Here is a 15,124-nt window from a genome sequence, read left to right as displayed (position 1 = left end):
TCACTGCAAGGAGGTGTGTTGGCGTCGGGCAAAACGTGTAAATCAAGGTCAAGTTGGTAGTAGAAGACACGAAGTAAACAACGACAACAGGAACTATCAGGACGGGAATGATGACAATCAAAAGCCTAGACAAGAGTTTTTTTAACTATGATGACATGGGGCACCTTAGGAAAGATTGCCCAAGGGAGATCAAGCAAGAACGTGGGAAAAGTATCTGACATCGGGACTGGCGAAGCCCACCAGAATCTAAACATGAGTATCGGTACGTTCCCTACTAACCGACACCTTGCTAACTTGTAGCAACTTTCACTAAAAGTCCTATTTATTATTTTAATTAGTCTATTTGGAAACCCAAATTGAGAAACCCAAGTGATTCTGCAGAAACCCTGAAAGTTTCAGAACAATCAGAATCAGGATCAGGGCCCCTAAAACTCAAGGGGGGTAAACCCTAGTGGATGATTATCTTTAATTTTCGTTGTCAGTTAAGAATTTCTCGAATTCAGTGACTCAGCAGGCCTAGTCCCAAACGTGGCTACCCTATAGTAAATAGGTGTCCCTTACGGACCGTAAGGGATAAGGCATACACTACAAAAAAATGCCATATAGTGGCACACATTTTTTGTGGCATTTATGTTTTATGCCACTAATTTAAGTTTTAGTGGCACTTTGTGTATGCCATTATTGGTTGGGGCATACTTTTGGTGACATTTAACTTTTGTGACACTAATTTAAGTGTTTAGTGGCACTTTGTGTATGCCATAATTGCTTAACATAACACTTTTAACAACATTTAACCTTTATCACACTAATTTAGATCCTCAATAGTACTTTAGTATGCCATATTTGCTTGACGCATATTTTCAATTATTACTTTTAAATCCTATGTTACTAAATCACAAATGTAATACAAGTATTGTTGCTAATCAAATAATATTTTTAATACATTGCTTATTTACCAAGGTAACTCATGAGTCCGTTTAGCTAAGTAGGTCGGGTTTGTGTTAAGCCGACTAAGTGGCAGGGTGATATGTTTAACTCATATATACTTTATTTTTTTATTTTTTAACAATGTGTTTTATGTTATAAAATATATCGATTGAATATTTCTTGTCAGAATTATAACATAAAAAATTATCACAATAGTTTATATTTAAAAATAATGGTTTTATATACATTTGTATTTTTTTATTAAATATCAATTTAAAATATTGGCATGCGAAAGAAAATAAAAAAAATAGGGTCATAAACAAGTCTTGTTCTAATATTCATGTCGTGTTCACTCTTATATTTAACACTATTTTCAGGTTCGAATTGAATCCGTCAACCCACAAACACAACCTATTTAACACCACTATCACTAAACTTTTAATTTTTAACAAACACTGAAATTTTAAAACACTTATCCAAAATTTTCTTATTTCCCTCCACAAAATTTCCCCTAAATTTTTTTCCGCCCAAAATCCCTATTCCTCTTCAACCAAATGGCATCTTCATCTTAACTCTCACTCTCTGAAAACCTCTCCACATCATCCAGAACCTTCATCTCAAACCCTAGCTCAACCACCGTCTTCCATCACCTCTCTCCGCTGCACCTCCTCCGCCTCAACTCTCCGGCCACCGGCGGCCCTCACTTCTCAACCCTCCGGTGCTCTGTTGCCGGTTCCGAGACCGGATTCTTCACCAAACTAGGACGGTTGATCAAAGAGAAGGCGAAGAAAGACGTCGAGAAGATATTCTCCAGTGGATTTATGAAAACGAGAGATAATTTGGCGGTTATTGATGAGTTGTTGCTGTATTGGAATCTGTCGGATACGGATCGAGTTCTGGATGAGATTGAAGAGGTACTTTTGTAAATGTTTATGTGAATTTAATTGTTGATTAGAGAGCATTGCTAAGTGGAATGACATTTGGATGTGAGTGGTTATGGCTGTGCAGAACTGATTGAGATGTATATAGACGAACTGATACCAGTGGCGGAGGTTACTTGGTGCCCGGGGGTGCACCCGCCCACCCCAATGTTTTGGGTAGAAGTGTATAGGTTCCGATTTTTTGTCCGGAAATTTTAAAAATTATATAGGATCACCTCTCCCCAATTATCTTTCCTAATTATGTATACAATATATAAATTAAAGTAAAGTTTATTACCACTTTATATATCCTAAATATTTATACAATATATAAATTAAAGTAAAGTTTATTACCACTTTGTATATAACTGATGAGAAGTTTTGTAAATATATTTTAACTCTTATTTGTTTAACCCTAGATTACCCACCACACAATAAACTTAATCGCACGTTTTTATGTGTTAGAACGGATCCTTTGAATGAATGAATTTTTTTTGTTTTATTTGGAACTATTATTATTTGACCTGACCCGAATCGATAGTAGACCCAACCCGAAACATAACGATACCGGTAGTGCAAAAATACCAAAAAGTATCTAAACCGATTCGTTTAGTAAAAGTGAGTACATGTAATGATGTTGTTCCGTCGATAACGGTTCAGTATGGTATCGGTATGGTACTGGCGGTCGGTATAGTTTACGATAAAAGTAGGTACTTTATTTTGAACACAACTCTGTTTTCAATAAAATGTATATTGAAATGACGAAATCGAGAGATAATTTGGCAGTTATCGATGAGCTACTCCTATACTGGAATCTCTTTGATACCAATTGTGTTGTAGAAGAAATTGAAGAGGTAGTTTTATGATGTTTTCATTGTGAAGTTTATGTGAATTTTAGTGTTGATTAGGGAGGCTTGTTGCAACTGGAATGACATTTGGATCTGAGTGGTTATGATTTGTTATTAGGTTGCAAAACTGATTTTGTCTGTACTGATAGGTAGTGCAAAAGCACTAAAACGTATCTTAACCGACTCGTATCGAAACTGGAGGTACCGAGGTAGTTTTATAATATTTTTGTTGTGAAATTTACGTGAATTTTAGTGTTTATTAGGGAGAATTGGTGTAACTGAAGTAAAATGGGATTTGAGTGGTTAAGATATGTAATTAGGTGCAGAACTGATTGAGATGTATTTTATGTCTACCAATAGGTAGTGCAAAAATACTAAAAAGATTCTGAACCGAATCATATCAAAACTGAAGATGTAGTTCTGTAACATTTTTTATTGGAAGATTTATGTGAATTTTAGTATTGATTAGGGAGAACTGCTACAACAGGAATGACATTGGATTTGAATGGTAATGATTTGCGATTAGATGACTAAAGGATTTGGTCAATGAAAAACTATTGTTTACTTCTGAGAGGTGATTATTATATAAATATGTTAGGCAATTATTGATTATGATTCAGAATATCTACAGTCCAAATATCAGATTAAATGTTGTCAGAAAACAAAGTAATGGAAATAATCAGATTGAATATGTAATTAATTTGTTGGGTTTTTGGTGGGTTTTTATTTTAATTATTTTTTACCATGTCAAACAGCTGAAAACACAGACTGCTTACAACCAAACCCGAAACTTGTTTTGTGCTCATAAAAGATAGAAATTTGATGATCAGTAATCAGTCACGTGCATAGGTTAGTAAATTATTCAATGAAAATATGTCTTATCTTCTATGCTTTTAGGCATTTTTGGTGTCGGATTTTGGCCCAAAGATCACAATAAAGATTGTTGAGAGCTTGCGGGATGATATATATGCTGGAAAGCTTAAATCAGGAACTGAAATAAAGGCAAGTGTTGTGAATGTGATTTTAATTTATAATTTTTCACTGCAAAACGTTACATGTAAATGAAAATAAAGTACACTGCAAAACATTACTAGCTTCCGAAAAATTTTCACCCCTTTCTTATTGGTATATTATGTAGGATGCTTTGAAGAAGAATTCACTGGGTATCTTGATGACCAAAGGTGCTAAAACGGAGCTTAAACTTGGATTCAGGTTTGTGTAACGCATATATTGGGATCTTACGCATGTTTCTATTTCTATGTTGTTAGTTTGTTGATGATTATTATTAATGATGTTATTTATATAGGAAACCGACAGTAACCATGATAGTTGGCGCTAATGGAGGTGGAAAAACTACATCTCTTGGTATATTTAATGATCATGGATTTTACATTGTATCTTTTTATTTCGTTAATATTCTGCTGAGTCCAGTTCGGTTTGAAACAACTGATTTTTGGTGTTTTAATGGCAGGGAAACTGGCTTATCGGTTGAAGAGTGAAGGTGCTTTAGTGAGTTCATGATTTGTTGATACTTTTATCAATTGAGTAAAATGTCATTTCGTCCTTGAGGTTTGGCCAGTTTTGCGATTTTTTTACAAAGGTTTGTTTTTCCGCATTTGGATCCAAAAGGATTGAAATCTTTCCATTTTCATCCGGCTTGTTAACTCCATCCATTTTTCTCCATTAAGTCAGGGGTATTCTGTCTTTTTTGTTAACTTAAAGGGCAATTCGGTGTAATGGATTCGGTCATGGGTATTTTAAATGCTTGTACATAAAGTGAAAAAGATCGGATTGCTCTTTAAGTAACCAAAAAAGGCAAAAATGCCACTGACTTAACGAAGAAAAAATGGATGGAGTTAACAAGTATTAATTATATATCTGTTTAAACAGTATTATATCTTATTCAAAATACTAATTTATCATTAACTAAGGCATGGTGTAACTATGCCAAGGTGCTTGTCACAATTAAGAAGTAATTTATTCAAGCCTCCTATCACTACAGAATTATGAGCTTTAGTGGCGACAGCATTAGCGGCGACTGCTAATATGTCCACTGAAATCCAACCACCTCCGATAACGTCCACTGAAATCCAACCACCTCCAGCGACATACACGGTTAGGGTTTTTTATACTATTGTTTATTTTAGTTATATAGTCATATTTCTTGATTTTATATAGTGTTTGTAGGTCACCTCCACTAAAATGCAACCACTTCCGGCCATCTTCGTTGAAATCCGGTCACCTCTACTGAAATCCGGCCATTTCCACTGAAATCTGGTCACCTCTGGTTAGTTCTTTTCAATCTCTCTTTTAGTTTCTTAATTTTGTGTAGTACAGTATGTATAAAATATATGAATTGTTTTGGGTTAGTCATATTTCTTAGGGGGTTAGGATGGGCAAGTTAAAAAGTATGGATAAAACTATATGGGTCAGGATGGGGAATTTTTTGCAAGATATATTATATAGGGATCTAGGAAATATGTTTGTGACTTGAATATATAGAAAATACACACCTATTCCTTTTACTGAAACAATGTGAAGAAATAAAGGGTTAAATAGTAATTCATCATGTCTATTATTTCTATTCTCGTGTAGGTCTTTGAGATAGGCAGTAGCCCACTGAATTAATCTTTAATATAAGTTGAGTGGTGTATGGTGTGATATATAGAAGCTTCAGCTGTGCAAATGGCCCTTAAGATATTCATATAATCCTGACAAATCAGTGGAATAGAAGCTTTGAAGGAATGGAATAGAAACTGCATTATTCGACAAATGACTTGTTAAATCATTAAAAAAAGATTCCTAAATTTAATGAATATCAATTAAAATACAAGATTTAGACTCTGCAACCGCAGAGCCACATGCAGCAGCGGCGACTGCACCGCACACACGCCTCAGCAGCAGCACCACACTGCATGCCCGCAGCAGCGGTTGCGCGGCTGCATTGCACGCACGCCTCAGCAGCAGCGTCGCACTGCATGCACTCCTCAGCAGCAGCGCCGCACGCAACAGCGGCGGCTGCACGATCGCAGCAGTAGCGGCTGCACTGCAATGCATCATATTAAAAAATTATGGCCGATTAATACTGTTTAGGAACAATTCCCATACAGAGAGATATATGATTTGGTCATGTCAACCCTTATCAATATGTCAAACAAGACGATCAGCACGTTACAAACCGAGAGGAAGAAACTGGAAGAAGAAGTTCTTCAAGCCGCTTCGTACAAGAAGGAATTGGTAAGGAGCTTCAAAGACAGTTTCAACTTGAAGCGAATCAGACGAAAGGGCAACTGCTGTTGTTAAAGCAACAAGTCGGAATTCTTCAAACGAAAGAAAAAGATGGAGTCAGAAAAGATATTGATATTGATAAAAAGTTAAACCTAGGACCGCACGTCCTCCGCCCAAACGGACAGGTGGGGCTCCTGCTGCCACCTCTAATCTGGTGGTGTCTGGAGGTGGGCCTCCTCCTGCACCTCCCCCGCCAGGGGCTGGGAGTTCAATTCTCTCCATTTCCCAAGACATATTGTCACTTGTATCTTGTATTGAATTTACATCATCTGCAACTATGCTAATTTATAAGTTAATAAAGCTTCTTACAAAATGCCACTATTAAGATATTAATAAAAAAACAAAGGAAATAAAATTATGCCTACCAGCTTCGACAAGTATTATGTAGCAACATAGTGTAACTTATGTTTAAAGTATGACATACTGCTGATCTGATTTTCTTGAAGCTTGATTTCTGTTCCCTCACTCATTGTAGTATTATTAAATCATTGATCTTCAATTGTGACTTTCTTTATGAAGTTTGTCTATTGATTGTTAATGGGTCATGTTCTATTTTGTTACAGCTTTTATGCACTAGATCAAGACTACAAGAACCGTTCAGTTGGACAACCTTTGTGATTTTATTCAAACTGAAACATCCTACAATGTACCGTCTAAGGCAACAACTTCATCTATTTCTATGAAGAACATAACTCTCAAACCAGAATAGAATAACGGAGGTCAGCATATCATCATCATGCCCATCTTTAATTTCTTCAGTTTTCTTTCTTAGAGTTCCCATTTTACTTTAGCTTTTAGGTTTTAACTGAATGGTATCTTTTAATATAAAAAAAATCGGTGCAAAACTATGCATGAATCTACTGAAAAGAAGGTAGATGTAACTTCAAAAGATGAACATAATGAAAGCCTTCCAAATCCGGCAATTTATCTTCGATTTTATTTGTAATCACCCAATCTATTATAGTCATTACATATCTAGTTAGTTATATTATGTGGCTAGTGGTTGGATCTTCATCTGAAAACATGTATTTGGTATTTGTCTTTCTTTATTTTCTAAATCACATATGGCATTACATTTTAGGCACTTTTGATCCATCTGAACATGTTTTCAGTTTTCAATATACATGTATATGACACAAAAGAATTGCTCACATGACACCTTTGTTAAGATGCTACATATGGTTTCTATGCTATTCTATATATTTTGGCTTAAGGCATGCATCTATTCTTTTTCTAGTTTCATATATTTTGCATTGCTGATGCTTAATTATATGGTTGATCATGGCAGAGTTGACATCATGTAAAGCATGGGAGGAATAGAGATAACAAGATTCATGGATCGCTTGGAGCTAATTTTTTTATAGTAATATTCCTACCTGAAGACTTATGCTGTAAATATTTGGAATATGTTATGTATTGAAATTATAGTTGAAATTATGATATTATAATTTCTAAATTTTATAGTTGTATATTTTATTTTATTCGAACTGATTTAGTGTGTTTTTAATTAGAATGAATTGTTACCCACAGTTTGTGCTACAAAAGTCCTTTTTTATAGTGGCACAAACTAAAGTGCCACTAAAAGTAGAATAGATATATAACTAGGAAAAGTTTTTAATGGCACAAAATTTGTGCCATAAAAAATCCAAAACTTTACAGCGGTTGATTAAAAAGTGCCACTAAATGGCTTTAGTGTCACCGCTTCTAGTGGCACTTTTTTTGTGTGCCACTCATTCCAACATGGGCCTTTAGTGGCATTTATTTGGTTTTTTGTGGCACTTTTTTTATGCCACTAGATGGCAATTTTTTGTAGTGATACGGTCCGTAAGCAAGACCAAAATTCGGCTATAAATAGCAGACCTTGGGACTTGCCTGAGGAAGTTACAACGACGCACAAACTCTCTGTGTACGTCGAATTATAGAGGAAACAGTCCAAAAACACACACAATCACGAAGTGCTGCTACGATTCAGGGTATTAATTCGATCACTATTACGATTCAACATCCGATCGATTGAAACTATCCAACGTATGATTAAGTGCTGCTCAAATTGAGCTGATACTTTATTGATTCGTCGTGATTTCGACTTGAATATTTGAGTGCTGTTCGAATTCGGACTATGCTCTGTTATTCGTTGTGAATCTGCTGAATTGTTAAGTATTGCACTTTGTTAATCGTTGTGAGGGTTTAATCTCGTGAATTGTCGTAAATGCTGTTTTGGTTATTTACCTAATTTCGTGTGCATTAGATTATTAGGCTTATCAGTAGGCTAAACTCTATCCCATACCCTTACAATCAAAGAAGATAAGCAAACCGAGCAAAGCAAAAGCAAAAGGTGAGTTCACAGAACTTTCTACAAGGCACAGCCATCCTCCAGAGGTAGGATGCCACTCCACTAATCTTCGCACACATGCCTGTAGGGCCGCGACGCGATACGGATACTAACGTTCGCACACATGTCTGGGAGACCGCGATACGGGCTAGTAAGCCAGCGAACCAACCGTGAATTCACTCAACTTTGTTGTTGACTCGTTGTTACATGCCTTGCAGGTCGTTAGGTCCCTAGCTTAAGGAGCTTGCACTGGGAGGCGTGGTCGTTGTGGGAAAACTTATATTAAACTTATGTTTTGCTTCCGCTGTAAACTCAAACTATGTTTTTACACCAATTATATTGTGTTGGATTTTATAAATAAACTACATGCTTGTTCAATATGATTGGTGGCTATGATCCTGGGCATGTCACGCCTCCAAGGCGGGGTGGGGCTTTGGAGGGGTGTGACAGAGTGGTATCAGAGCCATCGGTTATAGTGAACTTGGTTTTAAAAAGGGAAAAGCTTTTTGATAAAACCGGACTATAACCTGTACAGTAATCCGCAACGATGCTTCTCTCCAAAGTGCAAGACTCAATACTTTACGATGTTCTATAATATTAATTTTAAGTGTTACGGCTAAGGTTAAGTCTTCCCTAAGTATTTCATGTATCCAACTTTAAGAAATATCTATCTGACGAATAGTTGGTAGTACCTCTTCAAGACATATAAGTGAATGAACAATTTAAAGATTTGTTGAGAAACCACTTTAGATAGAAGACTTGTTAAGTTTCTCGAGCATAAAAGATTAGTACTAGTATCCTTACTTATTCGAGTAAATCTCGAGGACGAGATTTCTATAAGGAGGGGAGAATGTAGCAACTCTCACTAAAAGTCCTATTTATTATTTTAATTAGTCTAATTGGAAACCCAAATTGAGAAACCCAAGTGATTCTGCAGAAACCCTGAAAGTTTCAGAACAATCAGAATCAGGATCAGGGCCCCTAAAACTCAAGGGGGGTAAACCCTAGTGGATGATTATCTTTAATTCTCGTTGTCAGCTAAGAATTTCTCGAATTCAGTGACTCAGCAGGCCTAGTCCCAAACGTGGCTACCCTATAGTAAATAGGTGTCCCTTACGGACCGTAAGGGATAAGGCATACGGTCCGTAAGCAAGACCAAAATTCGGCTATAAATAGCAGGCCTTGGGACTTGCCTGAGGAAGTTACAAGGACGCAGAAACTCTCTGTGTACGTCGAATTATAGAGGAAACAGTCCAAAAACACACACAATCACGAAGTGCTGCTACGATTCAGGGTATTAATTCGATCGCTATTACGATTCAACATCCGATCGATTGAAACTATCCAACGTATGATTAAGTGCTGCTCAAATTGAGCTGATACTTTATTGATTCGTTGTGATTTCGACTTGAATATTTGAGTGTTGTTCGAATTCGGACTATGCTCTGTTATTCGTTGTGAATCCGCTGAATTGTTAAGTATTGCACTTTGTTAATCGTTGTGAGGGTTTAATCTCGTGAATTGTCGTAAATGCTGTATTGGTTATTTACCTAATTTTGTGTGCATTAGATTATTAGGCTTATCAGTAGGCTAAACTCTATCCCATACCCTTACAATCAAAGAAGATAAGCAAACCGAGCAAAGCAAAAGCAAAAGGTGAGTTCACAGAACTTTCTACAAGGCACGGCCATCCTCCAGAGGTAGGATGCCACTCCACTAATCTTCGCACACATGCCTGTAGGGCCGCGACGCGATACGGATACTAACGTTCGCACACATGTCTGGGAGACCGCGATACGGGCTAGTAAGCCAGCGAACCAACCGTGAATTCACTCAACTTTGTTGTTGACTCGTTGTTACATGCCTTGCAGGTCGTTAGGTCCCTAGCTTAAGGAGCTTGCACTGGGAGGCGTGGTTGTTGCGGGAAAACTTATATTAAACTTATGTTTTGCTTCCGCTGTAAACTCAAACTATGTTTTGACACCAATTGTATTGTGTTGGATTTTATAAATAAACTACATGCTTGTTCAATATGATTGGTGGCTATGATCCTGGGCATGTCACGCCTCCAAGGCGGGGTGGGGTCTTGGAGGGGTATGACATAACTAGTGCCCATATTAACTATAACTTTGCTTTATTTGGGGTTTAAGAGTATACATGTGTGAGTAGCAAATAGGGTAGAAACCCTATACTTGATGAAACCAACTCATGGGAGGCTAGTAAAAACCTAGGGAAAGGACTATCCGCACCCCGATGGCGAGGAAAGAACGGTCGTGATTCACGAAGTGGGGTACGCCTCTCCAAAGTACTAGTGGTTGGGGGCACAAGAATTTCGCGCGAAGGATGTGTTTCCCGATGGCGAGGAAAGAACGGTCGTGATTCTTGGCCCATGTCGTGGACAAGGGGGCCGAAGGACCAAAACTCGAAGATATCCCGGAGGTAATGGAATATCCCGAAGTCTTCCCCGAAGACTTACCAAAATTACCTCCTCAACGACAAGTCGAATTTCGCATCAATTTAATTCCAGGCGTCGCGCCTATAGTCGATGCACCTTAGTGACCTACAGCTTCGGAGATACAAGGATTGTCAGTACAATTTCAGAAGTGGATAGAGAAGGAAGATAACAGACCAAAATTTCCATTTTTGGGTAACCCCAGCTCTGCTCATCAATAAGAAGGACAATATCTCTCGTCCGAAAATCAACCACCAGGAGCCGAATGAGCTATCCAACAAGAGTCAGCTACCCTCGCTAAGGATTGACGAACTACTTATCGGACTAACTGCAAGGATCCAACCAGTATTTCCCGACTGATCGATGATCGAGTAGCTGCAAATTCAGAAAGAAAGCATACCTGGGAAATTGTGGGACAATAACTTGTTTTAAACTTACACGCAAAGGGTGTTTCCTACACAATGCACAGAACAATTCTACAACGAATACGAAACTCTGAGAGTCTAGGAAACATGTGCTTAGGACCATCGGGAGCCAGGTCCAAATTCACAAAGGTCAATAGTTAGAAACCACATCCGTTAACTCAAGCAGACACCATTAACCTGACATATATTGCAGTTCTGTTGACCAAACCGAAAGTACTTGAATTTCTTTTACTTCTAGCGAGTAGACGTTTGCATCACTACTCCCTTTAATGGTAGTTGCATCACGTTAATTTTCTTCGCTAAGAGCGAACACACATTTGCTTCAATATCTAGTTATTTCTTCATTTTAACAGATACTCATTTTTCCTTTTCTTGTAAACTTATTTGTCACATGCACCATCTGCTACAAATGCGACTTCATTTCGTTCCAAACGCTTCATTTAAGTTCAAATATTGGGGCGATAAATCCAATTACCGATTGGAGGATTCAAATGACCTACTCTTTTGCTATCAAGACAACACACCCTCTTGAAACTTCATTTATTTCAAGTTACATTCATGGTTTATCTTTGTGACCATGCCGAGATTCCTTTGTTGATACATGCGTTTATTGCCGGGTTACGCTAAAACCAAGTTAAATTGCTTGAACTTATCCATTTTGTATATTCAGTTCAAGACGTCATATGACGTATTGAGGGCATCATATTCAAATGTTTTGCAAAAAAAAAAATTGTTTTGTTTCGAGTCGTGGTAGACTTGGTTAACGTGCGACTCCACTAAATCGTTTGATTGATTTCGATACCTCGCGGTGATACTTACACAAAATTGAAGCTTGCGCTAAGTTAGTTACGCACCTCACACACGGATTTAATTGTTTATTTATTGACTTGCTCTAAATCCGTTTTGTTTATCACAATCAAGGCAGTCTCAACACAGTTATGTGTTAAGACAAGGGTACATAGATTCATTTCATACCCCGATGTACCTCCTAACGATTCCTTCATTATAAATTGAATACCTTTCAGTACTCATTGCTTTCTCACCTTAGATCAAAAATAGAGACTCTTTGATGTTCCATATATTCAATTGAAAACCCTATGACATTGTGGGAACCAAAACTCCAGGCTTATTTCGGTACATGTTCATTTGATTTCCAACACGGTGAACTTGTTCAGTCACCAATATACTTGAAATATGTCATCACGACACCTTGTGGTGTCACTACAAACTTGTAGCTTGTGTTAATCATGGTCAGCCGTTCCACACGAAACTACACATACTTTTGTTTGACTTGTCATTTAAACATTGCCGATGCAACTACAATGATACACCAGATTCGCTGGTATTTCATTCGGTGTACTTTCAAAATTTAAGAATGTCAACACACTAAACCTTACCATTCATTTCTTTGAAAGTTGACAGATCCTTTTTCACATTACTATTACATTTGAGTCGTTGATTTTGAAATCGCATAGCGGATGCTATGGTTTGAGAATCTTAATAGTCAAAACTCCGCTTTTATAGAACCCCCTGCTAGCTGAATTACACTAGATTATACGTCAAATACGCCTTGCGCCTTTGACATCAAATGCTGAAGGCACGCACCTTTTACCTATAGGATTCAGGTTGTTATATATTCTTGGACTCACCTGATGTGAGTAAGGTTTGATTCGGTTTAGTAATTATTTACCTCGGTATTATTCATATACACACGCGTGTGACGTGTACATAAGGAGTTAAGGTAGTACAAATTTCGAGGACGAAATTTTCTTAACAGGGGGAGAATGTGACAACTGTCAAATTTGCATGCATCCGTACGTTTGATTAATATTGATTTATGCTTAATGATTGTGCTTAATTTCAATTAATAGCTTAAACTGCTTGCTGATTCTTGTTACACACATACACATGCATCACATTTCATACTGTCACTACATTCATTACATGCAAACTTTAGTGACATATTTGATGCACAAAGCACAATTAGCATAGTGAGCGGATAACCCAGAGACATGCTGACAATGCCAGCACATAGACATACAGTATTTTGAGGCCAGTATGAGTCAGAAATAAAGTATCACACTAGGGTAGTGTGTAGTGAAGTGAGGACCATAAAACTGCGTCGCTAGGTGATAGTTAAAGTGCCGGGAAATGCCTAAAACACACTTTAAATGCAGAATTCTGCACTTAATACCAAAATTCAGCATTTAATAATGCTAGTAAAGTGCAAAAACTTGACAAGATAGTCCTAGATACTTTCCAAAGTGTTGGGAATTAAATATGTCACTAAAAGTAATATAAAAGACACTTTATAGATTAATTTAGCACTTTAACGGACAACACCAAACCGAACAACCGGACTTTACCCGGAACATAAAAATATTGTTAAACACATTGTTTTTATTTTTCTAAGCTAGTTAGGGTCCCGAACACCCTAACACACTATATAACTAATAACACACCACAAACCATTAACTAAACACTTGTTACTTAACTAGATCACTAACTAAACTAGTAACCATCCATTGGAAACCAACCCTATACCCCCCCCCCCTAAAAACCGGTTCCAAAGGGGTGACCCACCCATTGATTATCTTGATTATTATAATAGATTATGTTGGAGTTTAAGTAGCACTTTATACAATGGTTAATAAGGTTAGGAGGATTATAAGTATACCTTGAGGACCACCACATTCATCACCCCTCATTCACCAACAACACTCTCTCCCTCTTCTCTTCTTGTCCACGGCCGAGACAACCCACACAACCACCACCATCTTCATTCAAGCTTCTTCAACCAATCTAAGGGCATCCAGAGGTGTTAGAGATCATACAACGAAGCTTGGTGCGTTTGGAAGCTCAAGGACCTCTTCCATCTTCTTTTAACCACCACTTTTATGCTCTTGAACTCCCCTAGCCTTGTGCTAGTAGTAAGTGCCTTAGATCTTCATCTCGTTCATATTTTTGTTGGCTAATAGTAAAAAGAATGGTGAAAATGTAAGAACTCTAAAGAACATAATCAAAGTCTTGAAGTCTAAACTAACTAGAGATGAAATGTGGTTAAAGTGAAGATGAAATCATGTTGTTCTTGTGTTGTTATGATTATTGTATGTTGTTTACTAGATAAAATGATATGGTTCATCACATGGACTTGCTAGATCATGCTTAAAGACATGAACTAGCAAGATGTGAAAGTTAGAAAAGTTGTGGATGATGGAATCATTCACACATAAACTATGAACTTGAATAAAATACATGTTTTCTTGAAAAATAAAGAACAAAGTAGGTTGTAATCTTGTAGATCTAAAGATCCATGAGTGGTTTTTCGAAAGAACCAAGTGAAAAGTATGAGTTTTGTTAAAACTTGGATCTTACATAAACTAAACACATTTTTAGTGGATAAACAAGTGTAGGATCACTTGTGTAAAAAGAAAATTTCATAAAGAAATATTTTTAGAAAATATGACTTGAAGATGTAAATGTTCAAATCCTTTAAAAATGAAGTTGTTAAGAAACTAATCACATTTTTAAAGGTAACAAGACTTACTAAGTGTGCTAGTAAGTTACTACTTGCTTTTATAATTTTTTTCAAGTTCATAAGCTTATTGTTTATGCTTATTTTTGTCAAGATTGGTAATTAGAGATTATATATTGTTGGTTGATGATTGTTTGAATAATTTTACAAAAGAAAATGATATGCTAAAAAGCATGGACACCTCCATTTACAAAGGAAACTCTGGCGAAATTTTTCTAGAATTTCAACACTTAGAAATATTTTTCTAACAAATGTTTACAAATATATTTTTAACTTGGTTTTCAAAATAAACTTCGGCATGATTTTTATTAGAAAACTACTAAGTACCGGAGGTTGATTTTCGTAAATAAAATTTCTTAAATATATATTTAGAATATATATTTTATACTAAAATGCT

General features: G+C 36.7%; 3 long non-coding RNA genes across 3 annotated transcripts; all 3 read left to right on the top strand.

Moving 5' to 3' along the window:
- The first annotated feature begins 1,495 nt into the window (after window positions 1-1,495).
- Window positions 1,496-3,675, top strand: LOC110938703. Its single transcript, XR_002591608.2, has 2 exons — window positions 1,496-1,841; window positions 3,593-3,675. It is a non-coding gene; the product is annotated as an uncharacterized LOC110938703 (long non-coding RNA).
- A 156-nt stretch (window positions 3,676-3,831) lies between these two features.
- LOC110938705 lies at window positions 3,832-4,301 on the top strand. The gene is made up of 3 exons (XR_002591609.2): window positions 3,832-3,907; window positions 4,002-4,060; window positions 4,167-4,301. It is a non-coding gene; the product is annotated as an uncharacterized LOC110938705 (long non-coding RNA).
- Window positions 4,302-4,379: 78 nt separating this feature from the next.
- Window positions 4,380-7,464, top strand: LOC110938706. Its single transcript, XR_002591610.2, has 4 exons — window positions 4,380-4,810; window positions 4,883-4,982; window positions 6,547-6,702; window positions 7,272-7,464. It is a non-coding gene; the product is annotated as an uncharacterized LOC110938706 (long non-coding RNA).
- Window positions 7,465-15,124: the final 7,660 nt, after the last annotated feature.

The sequence above is a fragment of the Helianthus annuus genome, chromosome 5 (assembly GCF_002127325.2).
Source record: "Helianthus annuus cultivar XRQ/B chromosome 5, HanXRQr2.0-SUNRISE, whole genome shotgun sequence".
In the NCBI taxonomy this organism is placed as follows: domain Eukaryota; kingdom Viridiplantae; phylum Streptophyta; class Magnoliopsida; order Asterales; family Asteraceae; genus Helianthus; species Helianthus annuus.
This window is presented reverse-complemented; position numbering and strand designations above follow the sequence as displayed.